Source organism: Rana temporaria, chromosome 2 (genome assembly GCF_905171775.1).
Source record: "Rana temporaria chromosome 2, aRanTem1.1, whole genome shotgun sequence".
Classification (NCBI taxonomy): domain Eukaryota; kingdom Metazoa; phylum Chordata; class Amphibia; order Anura; family Ranidae; genus Rana; species Rana temporaria.
This window is the reverse complement of record NC_053490.1, coordinates 184384510-184410885: the sequence shown is the minus strand read 5'-3', so window position 1 is coordinate 184410885 and position 26376 is coordinate 184384510. Positions and strand designations below refer to the sequence as shown.

At 44.7% G+C, this 26376-nt stretch overlaps 1 protein-coding gene across 17 annotated transcripts in view; it reads right to left on the bottom strand.

Moving 5' to 3' along the window:
- Positions 1 to 26376, bottom strand: part of MBNL2 (muscleblind like splicing regulator 2) — a 220804-nt gene that overhangs the window by 99586 nt on the left and 94842 nt on the right. For 14 of the 17 annotated variants that reach the window (XR_005746942.1, XR_005746943.1, XM_040336117.1 and 11 more), the window contains exon 3: positions 12493 to 12563. The exons of 2 other annotated variants lie outside the window; for them this stretch is intronic. The gene's annotated coding sequence lies outside the window, so the exon portion shown is untranslated. Of the gene's footprint in view, positions 1 to 6273; positions 6666 to 12492; positions 12564 to 26376 lie in introns of those variants that run through there. One more of the 17 variants, XM_040336111.1, reaches the window with a different exon arrangement.

The window sequence follows — 26376 nt, the reverse complement described above, 5'->3', positions numbered from 1 at the left end:
ACCCACTGGTCAGTGAGCAGGGGGGTTCACCGAGCTGTGAACCTGCAAAGCCGTGTCCCCACCCAAGATACAGGTAGGGGGAGGCTACATACATTGGCGGGATAGAGTGCCGGCGTGTTCGGCTTGCGCACCCAGGGACATTTCAGTCCCCCAGTTGAGCCTTTAGTCGGCCCAGGAGGGTCAACCCACGGGCCCTGACTGACACAAAAATACCGCTTCTGAGCGGGGACTGAAGGACCCGGCCCACGGCATGGCTCTTTCCCCTGGTGGACTGAGGGAGGAGAGTGCCCTCACCCCCAGCGACAACCTTGATAATGTCATCCAACGAGGTACCAAAAAAACTCCCACCCCTGAAGGCTAAATCAGCCAGGGCATTTTAAGATGCTAGGTCAGCAGACCAGCAATTCAGCCAAATCAGGCGGCGCAAAACCACCGCCGAAACAGAGGCTCTGAACATCAAGGATGCCCCGAGTGGCATCACAGACATCTAGAAGGCCCTGGACCAACTGGTCGGCCAGTCTAATAATTTAGGGAGGGAGCTGGTGCTCCTCCACAGTCTGTGCAAAACCTTGCCCATTCAGAGAGTGTCAAGAGACACCAAGGTTGCAGCCACAACAGGACGCAATGCAAACCCCAGTATTGGAAACATGGAGTGGGTCAGTGCCTCGGACCTCCTATCAATAAGATCCCTAAAGGCAGGGGTCCCTTCTATAGGGAGAGCAACAACCTGAGGAGAATTTTTTTTTTTTAACTCCCCTCAAAAGGGGGAAAATCCCAGGCGCTGAGGAACTAAAAAGACTTCTGCGGCATTTCCCATTCCTTATAAATGTCAAAGAAAATATAAGGAAAAGCTTTCACAGAGCGGTCTGATTTGCACAAAAAAGACCGAGCCCTCAGAGGAAACCTCCGCTGCACAGACAGCATAAGGGAGTTCCATACAGCGCACTGACAAGTGCTCTACACACATGTCATAGGAGTGTGGGAGGAAACCGGATTAACCGTAGAAACCCACGCAGACATAAAGAGAGAGCATACAATCTCCAGGCAGTTTGTGTTGGAGTCCAGATTTAAACCCGTGACTCTCTTGCTGCCAGATGAGGGAGTGAACCACCACACCACTGTCCACGTCTCCATATAAAACAGAACCGGGGGACCTGAGCCGCAGCCAGGTTCTGGTCAGATATAGATCATTCCCCAGGGGATAGCGGGGGGGGAAGGGGCGCCTTGTACCCCCCTCACTTCTGCACTCTGCTCCCATTCTGGCAATAAAGGATTCAAGGACTACTGACAAAGTATGTGGGAATCCCAGGTGCAGGAGCACCAGCTGCCACTTCAGGCATGAGTGGGGAAGAGACTGACTCCATTTCAAAAGCTCCCAGGGAACTATTCAGGCTAGACTGAAAACCCACCCTCTTGCTGCGCTGAACGGGGGGTCCCAGGGAACTCGCCATCACAGGAAAAGATTGCACAGCACCGCTGCCCGCCCTCAGAACACAGCGTGTGTGTGAGAGGAGGAAAAACTGAGGAGACCTGTGCTGCGCGCCGTAGGGACCAGCACAAGATGGCCGACCGCAATAGTAACCTGCGCCATAGCGCGGCTACAACAAAATGGCTGCCAATGGGATTTCAATAGTAACTGAAAATCACCCAAAAAATGGCTACAGCGCTGCAAAAATGGCGCTAAAACGCAGCATTTTGAACAGCGAAAGCCCAAAGAGGCTAAACAGTGCCCAAACTCCTGTTTTAAAAAGACCCCAGCAGTAAAAAGAAACACACTGCAGTCCCCTCAGTAAGGTGCCCCCCCCCCTCAGTAATGTAATGCAGCAGAGGGAAAAGGAGCAGGGTAGGGAGGATAGGAGGACCCCTGAACCCCAGGAATGCCCAGCCGTACCAACCCACTGAAGCGGGAGGGACTGTACTTAACCGTCCAAGCGAGGACTCGCTGACGCATTCCTGACAGGCCTACAACCACAATGGAGGTAGCCGTTGGCCCGGTCCACTGAGTGAGAACACCACAGCCCAGTCATGTGTGGACCTCGGAGCAAAGCTCACTGGCCACCCCAGGAGTCATGTGGTAAGTTGTGGCAGACCCAGCCTCTGCAAAGGTGTGCATACGCTCGATGGCCGGACTGAGTAGACTACAAGGATCTATATATCCAGCCTGTCTCTCAGCCGACAGTTGATAGAAGATTCTTTCAAAAGAAAATAAACATGTTCCTCAGAGTGCTGGGCCCAAAGGGAGCCATACGTCCTCCTTTGCTAGGCAGAACGAAACTGAGGCTGCATACTGCAGGGAGGAGGGTTATGTCCGGAGGAACCACCCCTGGGCGAGGCTGTTCAACTCTGTTAAAGTAACATGTATTTAATTATCCAACATGTTTCTGCCTAGTCCTCTTCTGTAAACAGGGAACATAACCCACTTGTCAAGATTTAAGAAGCTGTGTCCGTCCATGGACGATAAGAGAAATAATTAATTTAATCTATTTTGGAATAAGGCTGTTCCATAACAAAATGTGGAAATAGTAAAGTGCTGTGAATACAAACGAGGCCTTGCACTACACAGTTTTTGTTAGATCCAAAGGAGAGCGTACAACCAGATTGTGACCTGTGTGGTGAGCTTGAGGCCTTGAACACACGGTCGGTCCAAACCGATGTGACTGGTCCGTCGGACCGTTTTCATCGGTTCACCTCTGAAGTGGCCGTACGGCCTGATATGTGTACACACCCTCAGTCCAAAATCCGATCGGGTCAGAACGCGGTGACGTCAAACACACGACGTGCTGAATAAAATTAAGTTCAATGCTTCCAAGCATGCGTCGACTTGATTCTGAGCATGCGCGGGTTTTGAACCGATGCTTTTCTGTACTAACCATCGGTTTGGTCCGATGGGGCAGCGGTCCATTGGTTCGGTTTTGAAGCATGTTTTAAAATTTTTGGCCCATAGGAAAACAGACCGATGGCCTATACACACGGTTGGTTTGGTCCGATGAAACTGAACTTCGATTCATTCTCATCGGTTCGACCGTGTGTACGGGGCCTTACTGTCATCCTACGCCTTTTTAGAAACGTTCCAATTTTTAATACACAAGCAAAAAATTTAATATCAGTGATATCTCTTGGAGTCTGAAATGCTGGAAGGGCATGCCAAGTACGAATTTAGCTGACAAACAAGGCGTAACTTAGCTTCCAAAACGCATTCTGATTGGGCAAACAGTGGTAGGCAGATCCCCAGTGTGACAGCTCCAGATTACTTCCACACCGAGTTACCCAGCCATTGCCCTCTCGAGGTCCCTCGAGACTTCAGCTCCCCGCTGACGCAAGACACTCATGGCTTCAACATTCCAGGGACTTGGCGGTGGTTCTGTTCCTAGGCGGGACGGGTTAAGCCCCTACCCATCAAGCAGTATGTGAGTGCATATCACATTTTAGAAGAAAAAATAAAAAGCTGTGCAAAAAATGTAAATGTGGTTGTGTATATACCTAGAAATTCAAAAATGTAAGTAGAAGAAGCGGTCTCCTGTCTCTTCCACTAAACTTCAATGAAAATTCACACACAAATAAATGTAACCTTATGCTCACTAAACAATCATTGAAATATAAAAGTGATTAGAACTGCGGACCAGTTGCCCCTAAACAATGTGAGAACACTGAAATGTCCACAGCAAAGGTGAAATTCCAAAAAGAAGGGGATCTCCCAAAGATGTAGATTCCTTAAACCAGAGGCCACGTGACACATGAATAACACCCAGGAAAGAGTGAAAATGTAAAAGGATCCTCCACCACCAGGTACCAGCCGCTTACCGGACTGTATGATCCCTTGGTTAAAAGAGATCACACATGCTTTGTGGCTTATTTTCCAGCCCTCGGTCTCAGCGAAAGGCGTTTTCACAAATGTTCAGCTCAAACGTCCACCACAGCAGATGTTTACATGGCCCATGTGGAACAAGAAAACACTTGTGTTGCTGTGTTGGGTAATGTCAGTAGGCACACTGACCCAACACAGCAACACAAGTGTTTTCTTGTTCCACATGGGCCATGTAAACATCTGCTGTGGTGGACGTTTGAGCTGAACATTTGTGAAAACGCCTTTCGCTGAGACGCAGAGACCCAGGGCTGGAAAATAAGCCACAAAGCATGTGTGATCTCTTTTAACCAAGGCATCATACAGCCCGGTAAGCAGCTGGTACCTCGTGGTGGAGGATCCTTTTACATTTTCACTCTTTCCTGGGTGTTATTCATGTGTCACGTGGACTCTGGTTTAAGGAATCTACATCTTTGGGAGATCCCCCTTCTTTTTGGAATTTCACCTTTGCTGTGGACATTTCAGTGTTCTCACATTGTTTAGGGGCAACTGCCCCGCAGTTCTAATCACTTTTATATTTCAATGATTGTTTAGTGAGCATAAGGTTACATTTATTTGTGTGTGAATTTTCATTGAAGTTTAGTGGAAGAGACAGGAGACAAATTCTTCTACTTACATTTTTGAATCTCTACGTATATACACAACCACATTTAGATTTTGTGCGCAGCTTTTTATTTTTTCTGTTATTCTGGTGTGTGTCTCATATATAAGTTGCAGCATTATCATATATTTAATTTTGAGGTACAGCGCAGTAAACACAAATTTTTCCATATCACATTGTAACCATTTTACTTTTTAATAAAACGTTATAATGCTGCACTAGAATTTTGTCCTGGCGCGTCTCTTTCTCCTGCTTCCTATCTCTCCAAGTACCAATATATGGATGTGTCACTTCCAGTTACACTGTTTGATTTTGACCAACCTAGCCTTCCAAAACTGTCAAGTGAACTGGCCCTGAAAATACACATAAATCAACACAATAGGACGCTGTCCCCTTGCAAGGATACAAAAGGAAACATTTACAAACTCTAAAATACCAAATTCCGGCCAAATTTAATTAGGATGGACTTTGCACTTCAATAACTGACTGTAAAAGCAGATAATTGTCTGAATCCTATATCTATACATTTTCTCCCATTAATACACTGTAAACAGGCTCCCAGTTCAGAATGAATAAAGCACTTCATGCCATTTACTGAATGTAATGGATGGCCTATACGGGAATCATTTTAGGACATTGCATACTTTTTTTCTAAAATGTTGGAACAGCAATAAAGACAAAACATGCTGCAGTCACTCTGCAGTTACACTTAAATAAGATTTTTAAAGACTGCAGAAAATCTTATTTAATTGGCACTGATACCCGTATATACAAGGTTCTGAAATAGATATGAGCAACAGCCAGAGCTCACTATAGGGATGCTATACAACATAACATTCATACCTCTGTGCTTATCAGGATGGTATCAGTTGTCCATGTAGAAAACACAACACTATAAACTATTCTACTAAGCCCTATATTCTGAATTCCTCATCTTGTCAGGCAATGGCCACTCTATGACCTTTCCTCTGTCCAAATAAAAAAATTTCTACCCTGCACAGCACATACTGTATCATGGCTTTACAAGTAAACCATCAGAAGTAGGCTGTGTACTTGTGTAGATTGAGGCCTAAAGTGTCTCACAAGTATACAGGAAGAGCAGTTCTTGCCTTCTACTCTAAATACGCCCTTAGCTACACCAAAATCAAACAGACCTTTCTTATCTTAGTGTGAGTAAAGAAAGTTGATAAAACCCCGAAAGCACAAGCAGGGATATCATGGAAAATCTGGTCTCCTAATTTATTCTTCTGGCTGTGTGTTCTCATTAATATTGCATGAATATGGAATAATTGCAGTAGGCGTTTACATAGCTAATCCAATATACTCTTAAAAACACAAGCTTAAAATTTGTATATGCGTCTGTATGCTCAACCTGTAGTCCATTAGACTTCACATTATAGATACAAAGATGTCAGTGGATGCACTGCATATGGAGGCACTTCTAACAAGTAACCCAAAGCTAACATGTTTTTTAAGTGTCTAAAGAGTATAATTAAATCATCCTCTATGATTATACAAATACAATTATTTCAGAATAAATCGGATCTCCGAATCCGCTCAGAAACTTAAACACTTGGCACAAGGTGTTTTTTTTTTTTTTTTTATGTTACTAAAGCACACGGAACAGCTTAAATTGAAGGCAGAATAAGCAGAAGAGAAGCCATCTGTTATTCATAGTTCATGTTATGCTCTGGCTGTTTGCCCTCCTCTCTGTACTCCGACTGATCATGACTTGTGCAAGCAACACACTGTATGCAGCAGACTGCAGCAAACTCTTCTTACATTCAGGCACACCAACAAATCCTCTTACCTGCTACAGCACTGGTTATTCCTCTGCACTGTCTATCCACACCTCCTTCACACGCAGCAGCATCTTAATGGCTACACTACGGAATTATCTGCAGCATATACTGTCCTGTGCTTCTCTTTTGGCATGCACAGATGCTTTGCCCTTCCAGGGGATTTTCCCATCAGATGATGAAGCAGAGAGAGAGAGAGAGAGAGAGAGAGAGAGAGAGAGCGAGCGAGCGAGAGCAAGAGAGATGGCTTGCACAGTGTCGCTGAAAGACTGCAGCCCTTCCTTCCTAACCCTCCCAGTCTACAGCAACCAATCACATTCAAGTTCCTTATTCTTGGCTGCACTGCACTGGCTGGCAGGCTGTGATTGACACTGCAATACAGCAGAAATAGTGTGCAAAAACAACAGTGCATCCATACTGATGAAAATGGAATTTCCGTTACAGACTTTCAGCGTCACCTACATCAAAATCAGATGATAGCATCTGCATCACTACTGCAGGGGCAGGCAACCTTCAGCATTCCAGCTGCTGCTGCTGCTGAAATACAACTTGCAAAATCCTTAGTGATTGCTTGAAGGTGATGCGGACTGTAACTCGGCAACAGCTGCAGTAAAAAGGTTGCTCGTGTCTGTCCTGCTGAGTAAACACACAGGGCTTTCTGCACCATATCTGAAATTACCGATCACCATTAACAGCAATTTTACCATCGATGCTGCAGAGACTGCCAATATGCTTCATTTACCTTTTTTTTTTTATCTCTCCCACTAACCTGAATATTTCCTAGAGACAGCTCTGTCTAATGATGAAGTTATATGTTGTCCTCCCATTTTTTTTCTGGCTAATCATGCACATGATTTTTTTTATTTTTTTTTTTATTATTGTTAAAGATTGTATTCTGCACATGTGGGCAAAACATCTTAGTTAAGATTGATACAAAAGTGGAGGAAAGGGTAAGTGGAACTGTTGCCCAGAGCAATCAGACTCCAATTGATTTGCTACATGCAAATCTAAAACCTCAAGCACTGCTTTTATGTATGCACAGAAAATCTTTTTAAAGTGGTTGTAAAGGCTGAAGGTTTTTTACCTTCATGCATTCTTTGCATGAAGTTAAATAACCTTCTGCACGCTTCTCCCACACAGCCTCCACTAATACTTGCCTAAACCCCTTCTCGATCCAGCAATTTTCACAGGATCCTCGGCAGTCCCGGGTCTCTTTCCTCATTGGCTGATACAGCAGCAGGAGCCATTTGTCCTAATTACAGCAAGTGAACCAATGAAGAGAGCAGAGGCGGGGCCGAGCCACATTTTTGTGTCATATGGACATATACAGTGGGGTTTAGGAGCGAGCATGCACTAGTGCCCCCATAGCAAGCGGCTTGCTATTGGGGGGGCACTAGTCAAGGAGGAGGAAGGGGAGGAGCCAGGAGGGCCGGTGAGGGACCCGAGAAGATGAGGATCCAGGCTGCTCTGTACAAAATAATTGCACAGAGCAAGTAGGTATGACTTTTTTTTTTTAAACCAGAACCTTAAATATTACTTTAATATCATGTTCTCTAAAGCTGGCCATATATGTAAAGATCTCTCTGTATAGAGTCCCCATCCGCACTAAACAGCGTAGATGGATGAATCTCCTGCTGCTGACTACTGTATTCTGACAGCTGGGACCCTGAGCTACCGAAATACCTGAACAAGTAACTCCAGTTCATTGAAAGCAGCCACTTTTGGGCAACATTTGCCCAGATACTTTAATTTCTAATTGGAAGATTGGCAAGCCACCTTTAGTTAAATCACTTACATTAACCGATCTCCACTTTACTCAATTTATTCACACAAAATTTGGCATGTGCTAAAAAAAAAAAAAAAAAAAAATATGGCACCTATAGATGTTGTCCATGTAAAACAAGACAATGCAAATTTATTTTCCTCTATCCTAATTTTAATGCAGAGCCATATGCAAATAGTAACCCTTGTGATGACTGATGAGTAGTAATGCAAGGTATGAGATAATTACCTTTCAGAAAAAAACATTTGTCACCAGGCTCCCTACTACACTTCTCTTGTGAACAAAAATCTAATCCTTTGGTTACATGGTTTCTGTTGAAAGTGAGGGTCTGAATTCAGATTGGCTGATCTTTTCTTTAGCAGAGATCATATTGCTTTTGGTCACATGACTGTCACTCAAGGGAGACCAGGGCAGCATTCCCCCCCCCAGATAGATTAGTATATTAACCCTTCTGTTACTCTGCATCTATCTACCCATCTCTGAAAAAGTGTAAGTTCCCTTTAAAATGTAAGCCTTCCTGCCTGGCTTTAAGATACAAAAATTGCTAGGTGTCAAATATTTGCACTGGCATGAAAAATATTTTGCACATACATACTTGCATTGGAAAAATCTAGGTTTCTACAGAGCCCCCTTTTTATACAATTACCCAAAAACCCATAAAAAAAAAAAAAAAAAAGCGCTGAGCCTTTCTACTAGACTAGCTATATTTTAAAATATTCATAGATAACTACAACCCATCAACCAACAATTAACTGACAAGTCATTGTGGTACCTGTAGTTTAACAGCTAGAAAAGCAATAGTTTCCCCTATACACAAACAAGCAGTCCTATCAGTAGATGGAGGTTGTTACTCAAGTATGACATAGGATGGCTACTAGTGTTGTACAGATACCAATATTGGTATCGTGCCGATACTAAGCATTTGTACTCGTGCAAATGCTCAGATACTAAAACCGATACCTTCAAGTTTGCAGACCAGTGCAATTTGTCATGCGATTTGACAGTTCAAAAATCACATGACAAGTTGAACCCCATTGCCGGCACTGGAACTTTTAAAAGGTTTCCGGCACTACTTTTTTGGCGATTTCATTGCGACATGCATTGACTTCTGTTAAGTGAAGTCGCAAGCTGCAATGAAATCGGAGGTCCAAATTTCACTGATCTGCGACTTTAAAAATGCACTGTAGTGCGATTATAAAACCTCACTGGTGTGAACCAGGGCTTACAGTTCTTCATAATTATAAAGAAATGGTAATAATTATTTATCAGTCTAAAAAAAAAAAGTCACATGACACAAAAAATGGGTATCGGTAATTGGTATCGGCGAGTAGTTCTACCCTCACCTCCTGGGACACGTTACAGGTCACAAGAGGCAGCAGGACCATTCACAAAGCATTGAGACTCTCGCACACGCAGTGGGGAGCCAGTTGTGAAGCCACAAGGAGTCACAGCCAGTTTTCCACAGTAAACATGCTAGTGCTGGGAACTTGCAGACCGGCGAAGAATGGGCCTGAGTGAGGACGGCACTCGATCCCTGGACAGGCAAGTGTCCTTTTTATTAAAAGGCAGCAACGACAGTATTTGTAGCTGCTGATTTTTTTCAGTGACTTTAAAAAGGAAGTAAACTTCCCTAGATTGTTTGTACTGTAAATATCTCCAAAAAGTGCAGAGTTTAGGAGATCTTTACTGTATACGCTGCCAATGACGCCATCAGCACATGTGCTCTGAAAGAACGGCCAATCGGTGACACTGAGGGCTTCGTTTGCAGGCACATTTCACATAATGTGCCAGTATGCAAACCCTTTTATTCTAAGCCAATTAGAACCCCATTGGAATCCATGCGTCCAGCTCCCTGCATGTAGATTAGGGGCTGGGCGCATGGATTGAAATAGTGTGTATTTAGTATCACTTTAAAGTCTGAAAAAATTGCTAGGAGGTTGTTTGTGTGCGCGCATGCATTTGTAACACTGCCTGCACAGTATAGTATACACTCTCGATCTAGTTCCAGGATCTGTAAGATCTTGAGAATGGAGCCGATACTGCCATAATGTAACTCCAGTGTACACGTGCAAGAGTTACATCAACAAATGACCAAATGCTGAAGAAATGAGACTACAAATGCAGAGAAGAAAAAAAAAAAAACAGGGCTTATGGACCTGTAAATAGAGGGAACATTTGCAAAAGATCTAAAAAAGATGCTGGATGCACTTTATCATATAGCCTTAAAAAAGGCCAATTCCACCTTTTGCAAATAAGAAAAAATTAAATGCAACCATGATTCAATTGTTTTTTTTAAATGTGCATTGGAGCCTGCAAAGCATTGCAATCTTGATTAGTGAATCGTGGATGTAGTACTCAGGCTCCAGCAGCAGATACCTTGGTACAAACCTTCAGTTACTGGGCTGGAGGAAGTATGAACAGACTACAAGTGTGGTGACATCACCACACTTGTGCTCTATTGAGAACTAAGAGTCCCTATGCCATGGTGGCAGATGAAACTTGCAGTTTTTTCATGAATAGATTACAGCTATGCGGATGGAGCCATGCACAGCTGGAAAAAAAAGGAGCAAGTGGGGAGAAGAAACCCTGGGTTCTCTAAGGGGTAAAAGGGCGCTGGGCTGCAGACTGACTATGTTTCCGCTTACACCACAAGGCCTCATTTACACCGGTGCATAGAGCCAAATATCTGTGCAGAGGGTCATGATTATGCGCCCGTGGGAATGACAGTTGTTCAGTGAAGCTGCCTGCAGCCAACCTGACAATTTTTTTTATCCGCGGTCAGAAATGTTGAAAAAGGTGCTACACAACATGCATACAGTTGAATCTTAAAGTGATACTGAAGTCTCTTTTTCTAACAAAATAATAAACATGTTAAACTTGCCTGCTTTGCGTAGTGGTTTTGCACAGAGCAGCCTAGATCCTCCTCGGTTCCCTGTCTGGAGGTCCTGGTCCCTCCCTCATGTCGAGTGCCCCCACAGCAATCAGCTTTCTATGGGGGTACCTGAGCCGAGCCAAAGCTTTGCGTGTCCGTTCAGATACAGAGCCGCGGTTTGGCCCCACCCCATCTCTCTCCTCATTGGGTAACTGACTTTGATTGACAGCAGGGGGGCCAATGGGGCTGCTGCTGTGTCTCAGCCAATCATGAGGAAGAGTCCCAGACAGCTGAGGCACTCATGGACATCGCTGGATGGAGATGGGCTCAGGTAAGTATCAGGGGGGCTGTTGCACACAGAAGGTTTATATCTTAAAAAAAAAAAAACACAACACACAAACAATGTGCTCGTGAGGAGGTTCCACCACCCTTGTAACGATGCAATGTGTATCACTTAATCTCTAAATTCTATTTTTTTTTTTAACCTATATGCAAAATTTTAAACAAATTTATAGTTTCTACTCCCTTTAAGTGCTAGCTATGGTGGAGAGCTGGTTTGGTTGTTAAATATACCATTGGACGTAAATGGAAAAAGAATCGAGAGGAAGCACCTAAAATATCTGGAGTGGTTTATAAGACCCCTTAGAGGGGAAAGCGCATGGTGACCTATATAAGGTCAAAACAATAAGGTGAGCGTTGAGATTAACTTGTAGTGGTATTCACTGAAGAGTGGTCACATTGGTGGATGTAGAGGCCCTAAGAATACACATGCAATAATTATATTGGTACCCAAAGAACCGTTTTGTATCTATGTACGTCATATATACAATATTACAGTGGTGGTAGAACCTTCCTGCTTGCACACCGAGTATAAAACAACCTTTTTTTTTTCCTTTGACGTTTGAAATATTGCATATTGGTTAAAATATCAATAATTTTGAGTTTAGAGATTAGGTGATATACATTGGATCATTACAAGAGTTGTGGAACCTCCTCACAAGCACATTGTTTTTTTTTGTTTTCGCAGGTATGGAAATAAATGTATATGCATAGTAATAGTATTTTACTACTGTATGAATAATGTTTTCGGACATTCATAATATTTATTCATGGTTTGCTTTAAGATTCACTGCATGCATGTTGTGCAGCACGTTCTTCTAAATATTTATTTACAACTTATGTGGGAACACAGTAGTGTTTGCAGCAACATTTGGTAATTTTAAGCCAAGGTTAAGGTTGCATCGTTTTTTTTTTTAAATCTATATTAGAGATGTGCATCTGTTCCCATACGGATATGAACACTGGGATGTGCGGGAGAGTCTATATAGCCACTCCATCTCTCTGGCTGTCATTGATTTTGACAGGCGGCTGCATGGAACACCTGTCCCTTTCCCATGTAAATGTACCCTAAACGTGGGTATAACATGGCCAAAAAAAGAGATTTAACTTTTTATTATAGCAGCTAGTATGCTTTGAATATCCACATATTATCACTACAATAGTTACTCTTAGACACTTTGGTACACTTTTGGTTATCTAATAAGTTAAGGCAAAACAGCAAAAAAGTACACTTACGCACGGTAGGCAATTCAAGTAGCCAGAGGAACAAAAGGTGATTTTTTTTATGCCTTGAGTTGACCGTTTTCCTTGAGGGAATAAGATAAAACATAATTAAAAGTGAACTCCTTGCAAATGCATTACTACATATTGTCTCTATTTTTAGATATAGACACAAATGTAAAACACATTAGCTCAAGGCAAATCATTTTTTCAATGTATGTTCAGGTTTTCAAAGAATAAAATAACCAAATATATAGTATTATACAATTACATTTATATGTAAATGGGGCAGCCATATTTGCTTAGTGTATTTACTTTGAATACCAAAAATTGTGTGCAAAGGAAATAAAAGAAACACAGATCCCGACATCCGCACAAGTGAAGCGGTTGAATTTCGATACATGTATACCGAGCTTAAATAGTAATAGTAATCCCTGCGGGATTGAAGCAATCATGCCAGCAATCCTGTGCTCTAACCCGGCTAGGGCTGAGGAGAGTTCATCCTTGGTGATGAAGGGTAAAGCAGCAGCGTTGACTGTAGGCACAATACCAGATAGGCGCAGCTGCTCAGATTGCCCGGAAGCCTCTGATCCTTCAGGGGATACAACACTAGGGCTACGACTAGGTTCATCAGGAACTACTGATGACATAGGCGTGCCCTTCCCTGTAGTGTTAGTCACGTTCCTCTTTTTTGAAGACATTTACTAGCCACAAAAAGAGAGTACCTGGGTGTGGATTTAACACACCTCAGAAGGAAGACCCCTTAATAGGGCTCACCAAGCCCCTATGCAACAATCCTGCTAAGCAACTTTAGCCTGTCAAGCAATACCTGGTGACTCACGTGACCCAGGTAAGGAGAAATTAACTGCTGCAAATGCCTGGTTCAGAGCCTGCTCTGGGTCTCACATGTGCCTTCTGGAAGCACCACATGCTTGGCATCCATAGCTTAAATAAGCTGGCTGTGAGCCGGAAAGGTTCTGTGCATGCGTACACATGTGCGCGGTCCCGGCAAACGGGAATATTTGTGTACAACACAAATCTTCCTGCGCCCAGATAAAGGTTACTGTGTGTGTGCGGCGAAGCTGCGTGCGCCATGGCCGCCAAAAAAGCTGCCAAGTCCAGCGGTGCTTTTGTGAATGCACGTGCACCATGGCCACCAAACTGCTGTGCAAAGCAGTACTCCATGGTGAACGAAGGTGAAATGGCGCACCATCACGCGCCATCATACAGGTAAAAAACAGCCAGACACAAGCAAAACTCACCCGTATGGTCACTGCACACAGGTGTCCAGCCTCTAGCTAGCTTGACTGATTACAATCACTGGGACACCCCACAATAAGCAAATAAGGGGGTTTTACTTACCCGTCCAGGCGCAGGGCAGCTTAGAAACTTAGAGCCCAATCTTCACAGCAGGTTCCTGTCACTTGAGGACCTTCAAGGACTGGGTACCCTTTTTATGTTTAGGATCCACTCCCTTGGACCTGTACATCACCCTGCAGGAAATGAACTAAATGAGCAGCATTTTGTTTTTCACTGGTCACTTTTAATTTTCACTGTTGGCTAGCGCTTTAGTCACCCACTTGTCTATTCCACCCTGCAGGAAATGCCTTAGCGCTGTAGTGTCCAGGATTTCCACTCCACAGGGTGCAGCGCCCGGAGGCCACATAACAGGCAAAACCTTGCAGTATATCTTCAGTCTTCTTTGCAAGACTCGGGTACCATTTATTTAAGTATATAGAGTCTGTGTCAAATGGATCAGATCGGTTAATCCCTTGATTCATTTAGGAACCGTTTGTGGGACTAGAGACCTGGAGCTCAGAGTGCTGAAACAACCGCACCATCCACAATGCAGACACTGGTAAAAAAAATTATCTGCTTCCTCTATGGGAAGGGTTATATAGGGGATCACTTCTCGTCTAAAGACCTTTGGTCTACTAGTGTCCATTACCCAGCAGGTAATGAATATTAGCCTGACTCTGTGTCCCATGATGTATGAAAAATAAATGAGTTAACCTGTGTAGTTGGGTTATAAGTAGTTGGACAAAGTAATGTTGCAATCTCGGAACACCCAAGAGGATAGTATGTGACCGGTCAAAATATATTAATGCAGTAAAGTGTTTGTTCACCAATGCTAGAAGTCTGCCAAGCAAAATAGGTGAATTGGAAGCTCTGGTGCATCATAAGAGCTATGATGTAATCGGTATTGCTGAAACTTGGCTTCATTCCTCACATGACTGGGCTATTAATATTCCTGGCTATGCCCTCTTTCGGAAAGACAGGGTAAAAAGGTGGAGGGGTCTGTCTCTATGCGAGAAGTGATCTTAAAGCGAGTGTGAAATAGGACATGGTGGATGGAGAGTATGATGAGTCTGAAGCATTATGGATGGAACTGCATACAGATGTGCGTAGTTCAAAGTTAATCATTGGAGTTTGTTATAGACCACACAATGTTAATGAGGAGGTGGAGACTCGGCTCCTTGCACAGATGGAAAGGGCTGCAACGTTGATAATAATGGGGGATTTTAACTACCCAGAAATTAACTGGAGTAATGGCACTGCTGGGACAGTTAAAGGGCAACAATTTATAAACGTATTGCAGGACAATTTTATGGTCCAGCTTATTGAGCCCCCAACTAGGAATGATGCTCTGTTGGACCTGGTAATCTCAAACCATGCAGAGCGTATTACTAATGTTCAGATAAAAGAACACCTGGGTAGCAGTGACCATAACATGATTTCATTTGATGTTAGCTGCGAGCAAAACCACATACGGGAAAGATAAAAACACTTAATTTCAAAAGGGCAAATTTTCCAAGGATGAGGGCTGCTCTCCAGGACTTAGACTGGGAGAGAATATTGGCATCAATGGGCACAGAACAGAAATGGGAATTCCTCAAAAAGACTGTTTGTGAACTCACTGCAAAGTATGTTCCCATGGGCAATAAGTTTAAAAGGCTAAAAATAAAACCTTTGTGGCTCCTGGCCAAAGTTAAAAAAGCTATAAACTATAAAAAAGAGCGTTTAAAAAATATAAAAATTAAGGAACACTAGTGTTGTTTAAATGTTACAAATAATATAACAGAATATGTAAAAAGAAAATCAAGGATGCAAAAAACTCAAAATGAACGACAGATTGCAAAAGATAGTAGGACAAACCAAGAAATTCTTCAAATATATTAATAGTAAAAAGGTCAAGTCTGAACATGTAGGCCCTTTACAAAATAATCTAGAGTGGGTGACTGGGGACAAAGAGAAGGCTAATTTATTAAATACTTTCTTCAGCTCTGTGTACACAAAGGAGCATGGGGGAGCTCATGTCCATAATGGGGGTGGTAGTGACAAAGCCCCAAATGATACACAATGGCTCAAAAGTGATATGGTCCAAAGTGATATGGTCCAGAAATATTTAGACAGAATAAAGGTGGATAAAGTACCTGGGCCTGATGGCATCCACCCACGGATCCTAAAAGAATTGAGCTCTGTCATTTCAAATTGTATCTAATTTTTAGGGACTCATTAATGACAGGAATAGTACCACTGGATTGGCGCAGGGCCAATGTAGTGCCCATATTTAAAAAGGGAACAAAGTATTTACCAAATAACTGTAGACCTGTTAGTTTAACCACTTAAGGACCGCCTCCTGCACATATACGTTGGCAGAATGGCACGGCTGGGCACAAGCACGTACCTGTACGTCCTCTTTAAGTGCCCAGCTGTGGGCGTGCCGCCGGACCCACGATCGGTCCCTGGAGCTGAAGAACGGGGAGAGCTGTGTGTAAACACAGCTTCCCCGTTCTTCACTGTGGCGCTGTCATTGATCGTCTGTTCCCCGATATAGGGAAAGGCGATCAATGACCTCACACGTCCAGCCCCACCCCCTACAGCTAGAAACACATATGAGGTCACACTTAACCCCTTCAGCGCCCCCTAGAGGTTAACTCCCCAACTGCAATTGTCATTTTCACAGTAAACAATGCATTTTTATAGAATTTTTTGCTGTGAAAATGACCATGGTCCCAAAAATGTGTCAAAATTGTCCGATGTGTCCGCCATAATGTTGCAGTCACGAAAAAAAAAAAAAAAAAACGCTGATCGCCGCCATTAGTAGTAAAAAAAAAAAAAAAAAAATTATAAAAATGCAATACAACTATCCCCTATTTTGTAAACGCTATAAATTTTGCGCAAACCGATCGATAAACGATTATTGCGATTTTTTTTTACCAAAAATAGGTAGAAGAATACGTATCGGCCTAAACTGAGGGAAAAAAAAATGTTATATCTTTTTGGGGGATATTATAGCAAAAAGTAAAAAATATAGATTTTTTTTTCAAAATTGTCGCTCTATTTTTGTTTATAGCGCAAAAAATAAAAACCGCAGAGGTGATCAAATACCACAAAAAGAAAGCTCTATTTGTGGGGGGAAAAAATTACGCCAATTTGTTTGGGAGCTACGTCGCATGACCGCGCAATTGTCAGTTGAAGCGACGCAGTGCCGAAACGCAAAAACTGGCTAGGTCCTTTACCTGCATAAAGGTCCGGGGAATTAAGCGGTTAAAGGAGTTGTAAAGGAAAATGTTTTTTCACCTTAATGCAATCTATGGGGTGGGGCTGAGTGATACACGGGCAGGGCCGCTCGCTGTATCACGGGAGCGCGCCTGCAATTACTGACCATCACGCGAGCTCTCTCGCATGACTGTGGTGAGTAATTGCGGGGAGGACCAGAGACAGCCGCCGAGAGACCACAGAAGACGTGGATCCGGGCCACTGTCCAAAACTAACTGCACAGTGGAGGAAGTATAACATGTTTGTTATTTTAAAGAGAAAAAAAATTCCTTTAGTAACCCTTTAACCTCTATAGCTGGGAAGATACTGGAGAGATTAATAAAAGACCACATAGAGGAGTTCTTGCTGGGAAAAACGATTTAGGCTACAGACAGCATGGATTCATGAAAGACAGAAGTTTTCAGACAAACCTGATTTCTTTTTATGAAGAGGCAAGTATAACCTTGGACAGAGGCATGGCAGTGGACGTGGTATACCTGGATTTTGCAAAAGTGTTCGATACAGTTCCAACGGCTCATGGGTAAGATAAAGTCTATAGGCTTGGAAATATTAGTTTGTAAATGGATAGAAAACCTTAGTTAGACTTACCGGTAACAGTATTTCTATGAGTCTTTCAGGACAGCACCTGGAGAGAGCGCAGCTCCACCCACTTCCCAGGAAACACTGCAGTCAATGCTATAACTTCCGCCCCCTTCCACCATGGCCTCAGTTGTTCACGAGTACCTCCGGCCACGCTGAAATTAGATAAGCAGAACATAGAAACTACACGCATTAGCATATATATATATTATCTTTAATAACAAAAGGGCGGGTTATCGGTGCTGTCCTGAAAGACTCATAGAAATACCGTTACCGGTAAGTCTAACTAAGGTTTTCTCACCTCGTCTTTCAGGACAGCACCTGGAGATGATAACCGAGTACTTACTCTAAGGTGGGACCACCGCTTGCAGGACTTTCCTGCCAAAAGACTGCTCTGACACAGAGAGCAAATCCATCCTATAATGACGAGCGAAGGTGGAAAAGCTCGTCCACGTTGCCGCTTTACAGATGTGTTCTGGTGAAGCTCCAGCCCGTTCTGCCCAGGAAGTTGCCACTGCCCTAGTAGAATGGGCCATTACTCAGGGAGGAGGATCCAAACCTTTAGCTTTGTATGCCTCATGGATAGCCATGCGTAACCATCTAGCCAGAGTACTCTTGGAAGCCCCATGCCCCTTGCGGGATCCCGAAAACAGAACGAAAAGCGAATTCGCCTTTCTGAACTCACTAGAGACCTCTAGATAGCGTCTAATGCATCTCCTGACATCTAAGGAATGGAATTCTCTCTCCCTCGGACAAGAAGGAGTTGGACAAAAGGTAGGTAACACTATTTCCTGCGTCCTATGAAATACTGACACTACCTTCGGAAGAAAACTCGGATCAGTTCTTAATACTACCCTATCAGGGAAGATTGACAGAAAATGCGCCAAAATGGAAAGCGCCTGAAGCTCGCTAACCCTCCTCGCTGAGGTGACCGCTACCAAAAGCACCAATTTTAAAGTCAGAAACTTTATAGAGGCGTCTACCAGTGGTTCGAAGGGTTTTTTAGTCAAACCCCCCAGGACCACTGATAAATCCCACTTGGGGAAAAATTTAAACGGGGAAGGCCTAGCCCTGGCTAAGGCCTTAAAAAATCTGATGACGTAGGGCTCTAGAGATAAACGTCTCTCTAGAAAGACTGACAAAGCCGCCACCTGCGCCTTCAAGGTGCTGGCTGCCAGACCCTTATCCATACCGTCTTGTAAAAACTCCAAGACGGAACAAGTATTCAAAGGAGAATAATTTTTACTTTCACACCAAGAATTGAAAACCTTCCAAGTCTTGAAATAGATGGCCCTCGTGACCTCTTTCCTGCTACTAAGTAGCGTATCTACCAAACGTTTGGACAAACCCTTTCTGCTAAGAATTAGCTCTTCAGTAACCAGGCCGTGAGTCTTAACCGACTCACGTCTGGATGAAGTAGAGGGCCCTGAAAAAGCAAATCTTTTCTGACTGGCAGTACCCAGGGATCTTCTACTGCCAGATCCAACAGACTCGAAAACCAAGGCCTCTTGGGCCAGTACGGGGCTATCAGGATCAGAGTAGTTTTCTCCTCCTGAAGCTTCCGTAATACTAAAGGGATGATCTGAACTGGGGGGAAGGCATAGCACAGGCGGAAGGGCCAGCGTTGAACTAACGCATCTAGACCCTCTGCCTGGTCCATTCTGTTGAGAGAGAAATAAGCCGGAACCTTGGCATTGGACTGGGACGCGAACAGGTCCATCTGAGGGGTTCCCCACCTGTTTACTAGCTCTTGGAAGACCTCCGGGCATAAACACCATTCCGATTCCAGAACCCTCGTTCGACTTAAAAAGTCTGCCAGAAGGTTTAGGCTGCCTTTTAGGTGTACTGCCGATAGGGAAGCCAAGTTCACCTCTGCCCAGGACAGAGTCTGTAAGGCCAGTTTGAGGAGTACCTTGCTTCTCGTGCCCCCCTGTCTGGAAACATACGCCACTGCTGTGGCGTTGTCTGACAAAATCTGGACATGTTGGTCCAGAATCCGCTCCTGGAAGGCCCTTAGCCCTAACCAAATGGCCCTGAGTTCCCTCCAATTGGAGGACCTTCTGGACTCTTCCCTCGTCCAGGATCCCTGTGCCATCTGCCCGTCTAGGTGAGCACCCCATCCCCACGAACTCGCGTCCGTAGTTAGGACCCTTGTAGTGGGGAAGGACCAAGACAGGCCTAGGCGCAGATTTATCTGGCCTCTCCACCAAAGTTTCCTCTTCACTGAAGACGGAACTCTGAATCTCTTCTCTAGGGATTCCCCATGGGTCCAATTCTGAAGGATAGCCTGTTGTAGGTCCCTTGAATGAAGACGAGCCCACTGCACCGCCGGAATGGCAGCCGTGAGTAAGCCCATTGTGGACATGGCTGAGCGAACAGAAATCGGCACATTTGTCTGAATTGTCTTCACCGCAGCCTGAACTTTCTCTATTTTTTCTTCTGGTAGAAAAATCTTCCCCTGAACAGTCTATAGTGTATCCTAGAAAGACTATCCTCTGGGAGGGCACTAGATTTGACTTTTCTCTGTTCAGAATCCACCCGAGCCCTTCCAAATGAGCCTGGGTCCTCCTCAGGTCCAGGAGAAGCTGCTTCTCTGACTTGGCGAACACCAGGAGGTCGTCCAAGTATGGAATTATGGAAATCCCCCTGAGCCTTAGGGGTGCCAAGGCCTCTGCCACCACTTTTGAAAAGACTCTGGGAGAGGAGGAAAGGCCGAATGGGAGGGCTCTGAATTGGAAATGTCTCACTCCGCTTTCTGTTCTGATGGCTAGGCGCAGATAGCGCTGAGAGGAAGTCTTGATCGGGACGTGCAAATATGCATCCCTTAAATCTATCGATGCTAGAAAGCACCCCAGAGGAAGAAGCTTTCTCACCGAGTATATAGAATCCATGCGGAATCTCTTGTACCGGATAGCTAGATTCAGGACTTTTAGGTTTAAAATTAACCTGAATTTGCCCGACGGTTTCCTTACTAGAAATATATGGGAATAACAGCCCTCCCCCTGTTCTCTCTGGGGGACTGGCGTAATCACCCTCTGTTGGAGAAAATCTTCCACTAATGCCAGCATTGCCCGAGATTTTTCTTGCTCCCTGGGCAACTGGGTCACATAAAACCGCGACGGTGGTCTTCCCGAGAACTCCAGTGCGTAGCCCTCTGCAATCAGCTTGAGGACATACGGACTGGACGTCGCCTCTGCCCACTGTGGAAGGAAGGCTTGGAGCCGACCTCCCACAGCTGGGAGACCGTCACTGGGGCTTAGCAGGCTGGCTGGGGGAGCGAAATAACACCCCAGGCTTCCCGCGGCCCCTCTGGGACCGCCAGGGTCTACCACCCTGGCCTCTTTGCGAATCCTTAGTACCCCTGGCTTGGTAAAAAGGACGAAAATTTTTCTTGGGCCCTGAATCTACCTTTTTTAAAGGCAGAGCCTTCTTTCTATCCGCCGTCCTATCCAGAACGGCGTCTAGCCCTGTGCCAAACACCAAGTCTCCTTCAAAAGGTAATCCACACAGTTTCAGCTTAGAGGCTGTGTCCCCCTGCCAGGTCTTAACCCATAAGGCCCTTCTGGTTGAATTTATCAACGCCGAGGATCTGGCGGAGAGTTTCACGGATTCAGCAGATGCATCCGCTATATAGCCTACCGCTTTCATAAGGACTGGAAAGGACTCCAAAAGCTCTCTACGAGAGGTACCAGCCTCGATGTGACCTTTAAGCTGATCCAGCCAATGTTCAAGGTTTCTAGCCACCACAGTGGATGCCATTGCTGGCTTGAGATTAATCAAGCTGGTATCCCAGGCTTTTTTGAGCAAGGTATCTGCTCTTTTATCCAGGGGATCTTTAAGGGTACCTGTATCCTCAAAAGCTAGGTCCGTATTGCGAGAAACTTTCGAGAATGCTGCATCCAGTTTAGGCCTTTTATTCCATGCCTGCGTTGGATCTTCATCGAAAGGAAATCTCCTTTTCAGAGATTTAGAAAAGAAGGGAGCCTTTTCTGGGTCCTTCCATTCTCTTTTAATTGTCTCGGACAATACTTTATGTACTGGGAAGGTACGATGTTTCACCTCATCCAAGCCCTGGTACATCCTGTCATGCAAGGACAGCTGAGTCGCATCTTCTTTAATGTTTAGGGTAGAATGAATAGTCCTTAATAGGTCATCAACCTCTTCTAAGGACAGTTTATAGCGCGAGGAAGAAGTATCCCTATCTTCTTCTTCCTCCGCCTCTGATCCTGAAACATTTTCAGGTTCCTCCTCCTCGGACTCACTGTCTAACCTTCTAGATGTGGAGGGGGTACTGGCCCTGGCCTTAGATCCCTTAGTCGGACCCTTGTCCAGGAAGGAGCGAAAAGACTGGAAAGTCTGGTGCAACTCCTCCCTAAATGAAGAGAGCAACTCCCCCGTACCCTTGACGGTGGGCTGCTCAGAGGCCGAACTAGTAGAGGCCTCCCCCTTGACAATCTCCGCAATACAATTTTTGCATAAAGGTTTGGTCCAGTTCCCTTTAAGGGAAGCTTTACAAGTAGCACACCGCTTCTTGGAAGGAGGAGGTTCTACCACTTTAAGTTTTTCTTTAACTTTCTGAAACGACACAAAGGACAACAACGCTATGTTTAACCTTTGTATGCCAGACCAAATCACCCAAGTGCACACAGCTAGTGAACAATTAACACCAGAACCCATCACCGCTGTACCAGAAAAAACTGCACACACCCATAGAAGTGACTAGGGTGAGTGAGGCAGGCTCCCCTCCCCCGAAGGGGCAGAAAAGAGGGACGTAACAATACCCTGGCACATTGACCACCGCTGGGTCTCCTACCTGGGCTGGGCTGGTGCTTGTGGCTCCTGCTCCCGCCACCTCCGCTGCGTCTTCTGGCTCCATGGTCCCAGAACGCTGCGGGCGTGCGACAGCTTTTTGAATTTCCCGGCCTTTTCTCGCCGCTGCGAGACCCAGGAAATAGCACCGCCGAGGCCACTCCTCCTCCTGCGTTCCAGGCAGCCGGAACCGGAAGCCGCCACGCGCCGCCGGAAGTCCCGCCTCCACCCGGAAAGGACGTCACTACGCCCTCCGCTCCGGGACCTCGTATGCCGGAAGAACGGCACCTGACCGCCCCCCCGTAAGCCACGATGCCCGGACTCAGGGAGCGGGACCTCCAGCAGCCTCTGTCCTCGCCGGACCGAAGAGGAGAAGCACCCGACTTTCACCCGCACGTCAGGGGAGAAGTCGAGTCCGCCTCCTGGAGGATCACCTCCTAAAACATCAAACACCGGTATGCCAACAAGAATCACCTTCCCCGCCTGGGGAGAGAACAGCACACCCCTGGTTCCCTGCAGCGCTTCCACCATGGCCGGAGGAAACACTACAACTGAGGCCATGGTGGAAGGGGGCGGAAGTTATAGCATTGACTGCAGTGTTTCCTGGGAAGTGGGTGGAGCTGCGCTCTCTCCAGGTGCTGTCCTGAAAGACGAGGTGAGAAAACTGGCTAAAAGACAGAATTCAGAGAGTAGTGGTTAATGATTCATACTCTGAATGGTCTAAGGCAGGGGTGGCCAACCTTTTGCAGAGCAAGGGCCACTTAAGCGACTTGGTAACCAGTCGCGGGCCACAATGAGCGAAGCAGGTGGATGGCAGCCCACTCGACTCTATAGAGCCCACTGTACTCTCAGCACACCAAACTCGCAGGTAATAGAAGTCTCTGGCTCAGTGCAGGTAACCCACAGGTGCACTTCTCTGCACCTGCGGATTAGTTTGAAAGCAGCTCAGTAACCACTGCAGAACAGATATGCCCATATTATATACACTGTGATTTTTAGTAAAACCTACCTTTAATAACATTATTCTATTCTATTTTATTCCATCACAGAGCAGGAGGTCGCGGGCCACATCAGAGGGCTCCACGGGCCACATGTTGCCCCTGGTTTGGCACCCTTGGACTAAGGTTATCAGTGGTGTACCCCAAGGTTCAGTGTTGGGACCCTTACTTTTTAATATCTTTGAAAATTATATTGGGTCTGAGATCAAAAGTAAAATTTCTGTCTTTGCAGAGGACACCAAGCTATGCAGTGGAAAAACGTCCTTACAGGATGTCGCCAATTTACAAGCCAACCTCAATGCCCTGTCTAATTGGGCGACTAAGTGGCAGATGAGGTTTAATGTTGATAAATGTAAAGTTATGCACTTGGGGGCTAATACACACGATCATTTTTCAGCATGAAAAAAAATGTTTTTCAGCATGTCGAAAAAACGACGTTTTCCCAACTTCATCATTAAAAACGATGTTGCCTACACACCATCGTTTTTAAAAAATTATCTAGCAAAGCGCGGTGACGTACAACACGTATGACGGCACTAAAAAGGGGAAGTTCCATTCGCCTTTGGGCTTCTTTAGCTGATTCCGTGTTAGTAAAAGACGATTTGCGCTTTTTTGTCTGTTAAGCGTGATGAATGTGCTTACTCCATTATGAACAGTAGTTTTACCAGAACGAGCGCTCCGGTCTCATAACTTGCTTCTGAGCATGCGCAGGTTTTTTACGTCGTTTTAGCCCCACACACGATAATTTTTTACAACCCGAAAAATGACATTAAATCGACGTTAAAAAATGCAGCATGTTCGAATTTTTTTTTTGTCGTTTTTCAGAACCTGAAAAATTGTGAAGCCCATGCACGATCATTTTAAATTACATTTTTGAAAAACAAAGTTTTTTCCATGCCGAAAAATGATCGTGTATACGCGGCATAAGAGTATGCATGCATCATACATACTAGGGGGAGTACAACTGGAGGGATCCATAGTGGAGAAGGATCTGGTAGATCATAAGCTCAATAATGGCATGCAATGCCAAGCTGCAGTTTCCAAAGAGAGCAAAGTCCTTTCTTGTATTGAGAGGTATAATGTTGCCCCTGTACAAATTAGTAAGACCTCATCTGGAATATGCAGTTCAGTTTTGGGCTCCAGTTCTCAAGAAGGATATTGGGGAACTGGAGAAAGTGCAGAGAAGGGCAACAAAACCGATAAGAGGCATGGAGGAGCTCAGCTATGGGGAAAGATTAGAGGAGATTAAGGGGAGATATAATGAACATGTACAAATATATAAGGGGTCCATATAGTGAACTTGGTGTTGAGTTATTCACTTTACGGTCAACACTGAGGACAAGGGGACACTCTTTACGTCTAGAGGAAAAGAGATTTCACCTCCAAATACGGAAAGGTTTCTTCGCAGTAAGAGTTGTGAAAATGTGGAATAGACTCCCTGCAGAGGTGCCTGGATTCTTTCCTAAATGTACATAATATAACTGGGTACTAACATGTATAGGTAAAGTTGATCCGGGGAATATCAGATTGCCTCATGGGGGATCAGGAAGGAATTTTTTCCCCTGCTGTAGAAAATTGGATCATGCTTTGCTGGGGTTTTTTGCCTTCCTCTGGATCAACTGTGGGTATAGAATTGGGTATTTGCGATTATATATTATTTTATTTCTTATGGTTGAACTTGATGGACTTTGGTGGTGTCTTTTTTCAACCCGACTATGTAACTATGTAAAAGGCTAGTACAAAATTATTAGAAAACCGGATAAACGCAGTCTTCAACCAAACTTTGCTAATCAAATGTATGAACATGGATTATTCTGCATTGTGCAAGTCTAGATGCTTTTAGAAAAATCTTCTAAAACGCTGAAATTTAGATGTCCGTGTAAATGCAGCTTTAGTTTTTCTGCAGGTGGGCTTAAAAACACTTACTATATTTTTTCCTTCTCTTAAAAACACTACAGACAGAGCCACAATTCTGTGTATGAATGGACATGCAGAGCAGCTGCTCGGGTGTCCAAAAGCAAGCTGCTTGCTCTGGGGGCAATCGGCAGGTGGAAGGGGCCAGAAGAACCAGTGGGGGACCCAAGACGAGGAGGATCAGGCTGCTCTGTGCAAAACTACTGCACAGAGCAGGCAAGTATGACAAGTTATTTTTCTTAAAAAAAAAACGAATTGCCTTTAGCAATGAGGGTGGGTTTGAAATCGTGCGAGTTCTGCTGGCTATTTGAAAAGACACCTGTGCGGGTTCATGCACAGATGTATATTGAAATCGCCCCCAAAGTCACTAAAAAGTAGTGCAGGAACTACGTTTAGATTCTGACAATACCATTGCCGGCAATAGGCTCAGATTTGGCATGTGATTTGAAATGTCAAATCGGCCCGATGTGAACAGGGGCTTAAAGTGGTTGTAAACCCTCTCTGATCACTTGCACCTACAGGTAAGCCTAGATTAAGGTTTACCTGTAGGTGCAAGAAATATCCTTAACCTACACGGTTAAGGAGATATTTGCAGAGAAAAATGCACCGAAGGGGAACGGCAAATGCACGCAGGCGCAATGAGAATACCATTTTTTAGAATGGATAATGCCAGCTTTGACGGCTCCCGCGTGCATGTGTGGAGTGATGTCATTGCCGCTCCGGCCAATCACAGCGCCAGGAAAGGCAATACCCGGAAGTAACCTCCGGGAGAGATGTCTGCGGCCGGTGGGGACACGAGGACAGCTTTGGTGGCTTTGATCTAAGGTAAGTCATTCATAATGAGCTAGTATGCTAGTCATACTAGCTCATTATGCCTTTGTCTTGCAGGTTTTTATTTAAGTTATTTTTTTGGGGGGGGGGGGGTTACAACCACTTTAAAGTTTTCGTGGAGGCAAAGGAAAATCTTCCACTGGGAACACATGTTCTGCTGGCAACTAAGATGGGAACGATCTCCTCAAAGTGGATGTAAACTCCA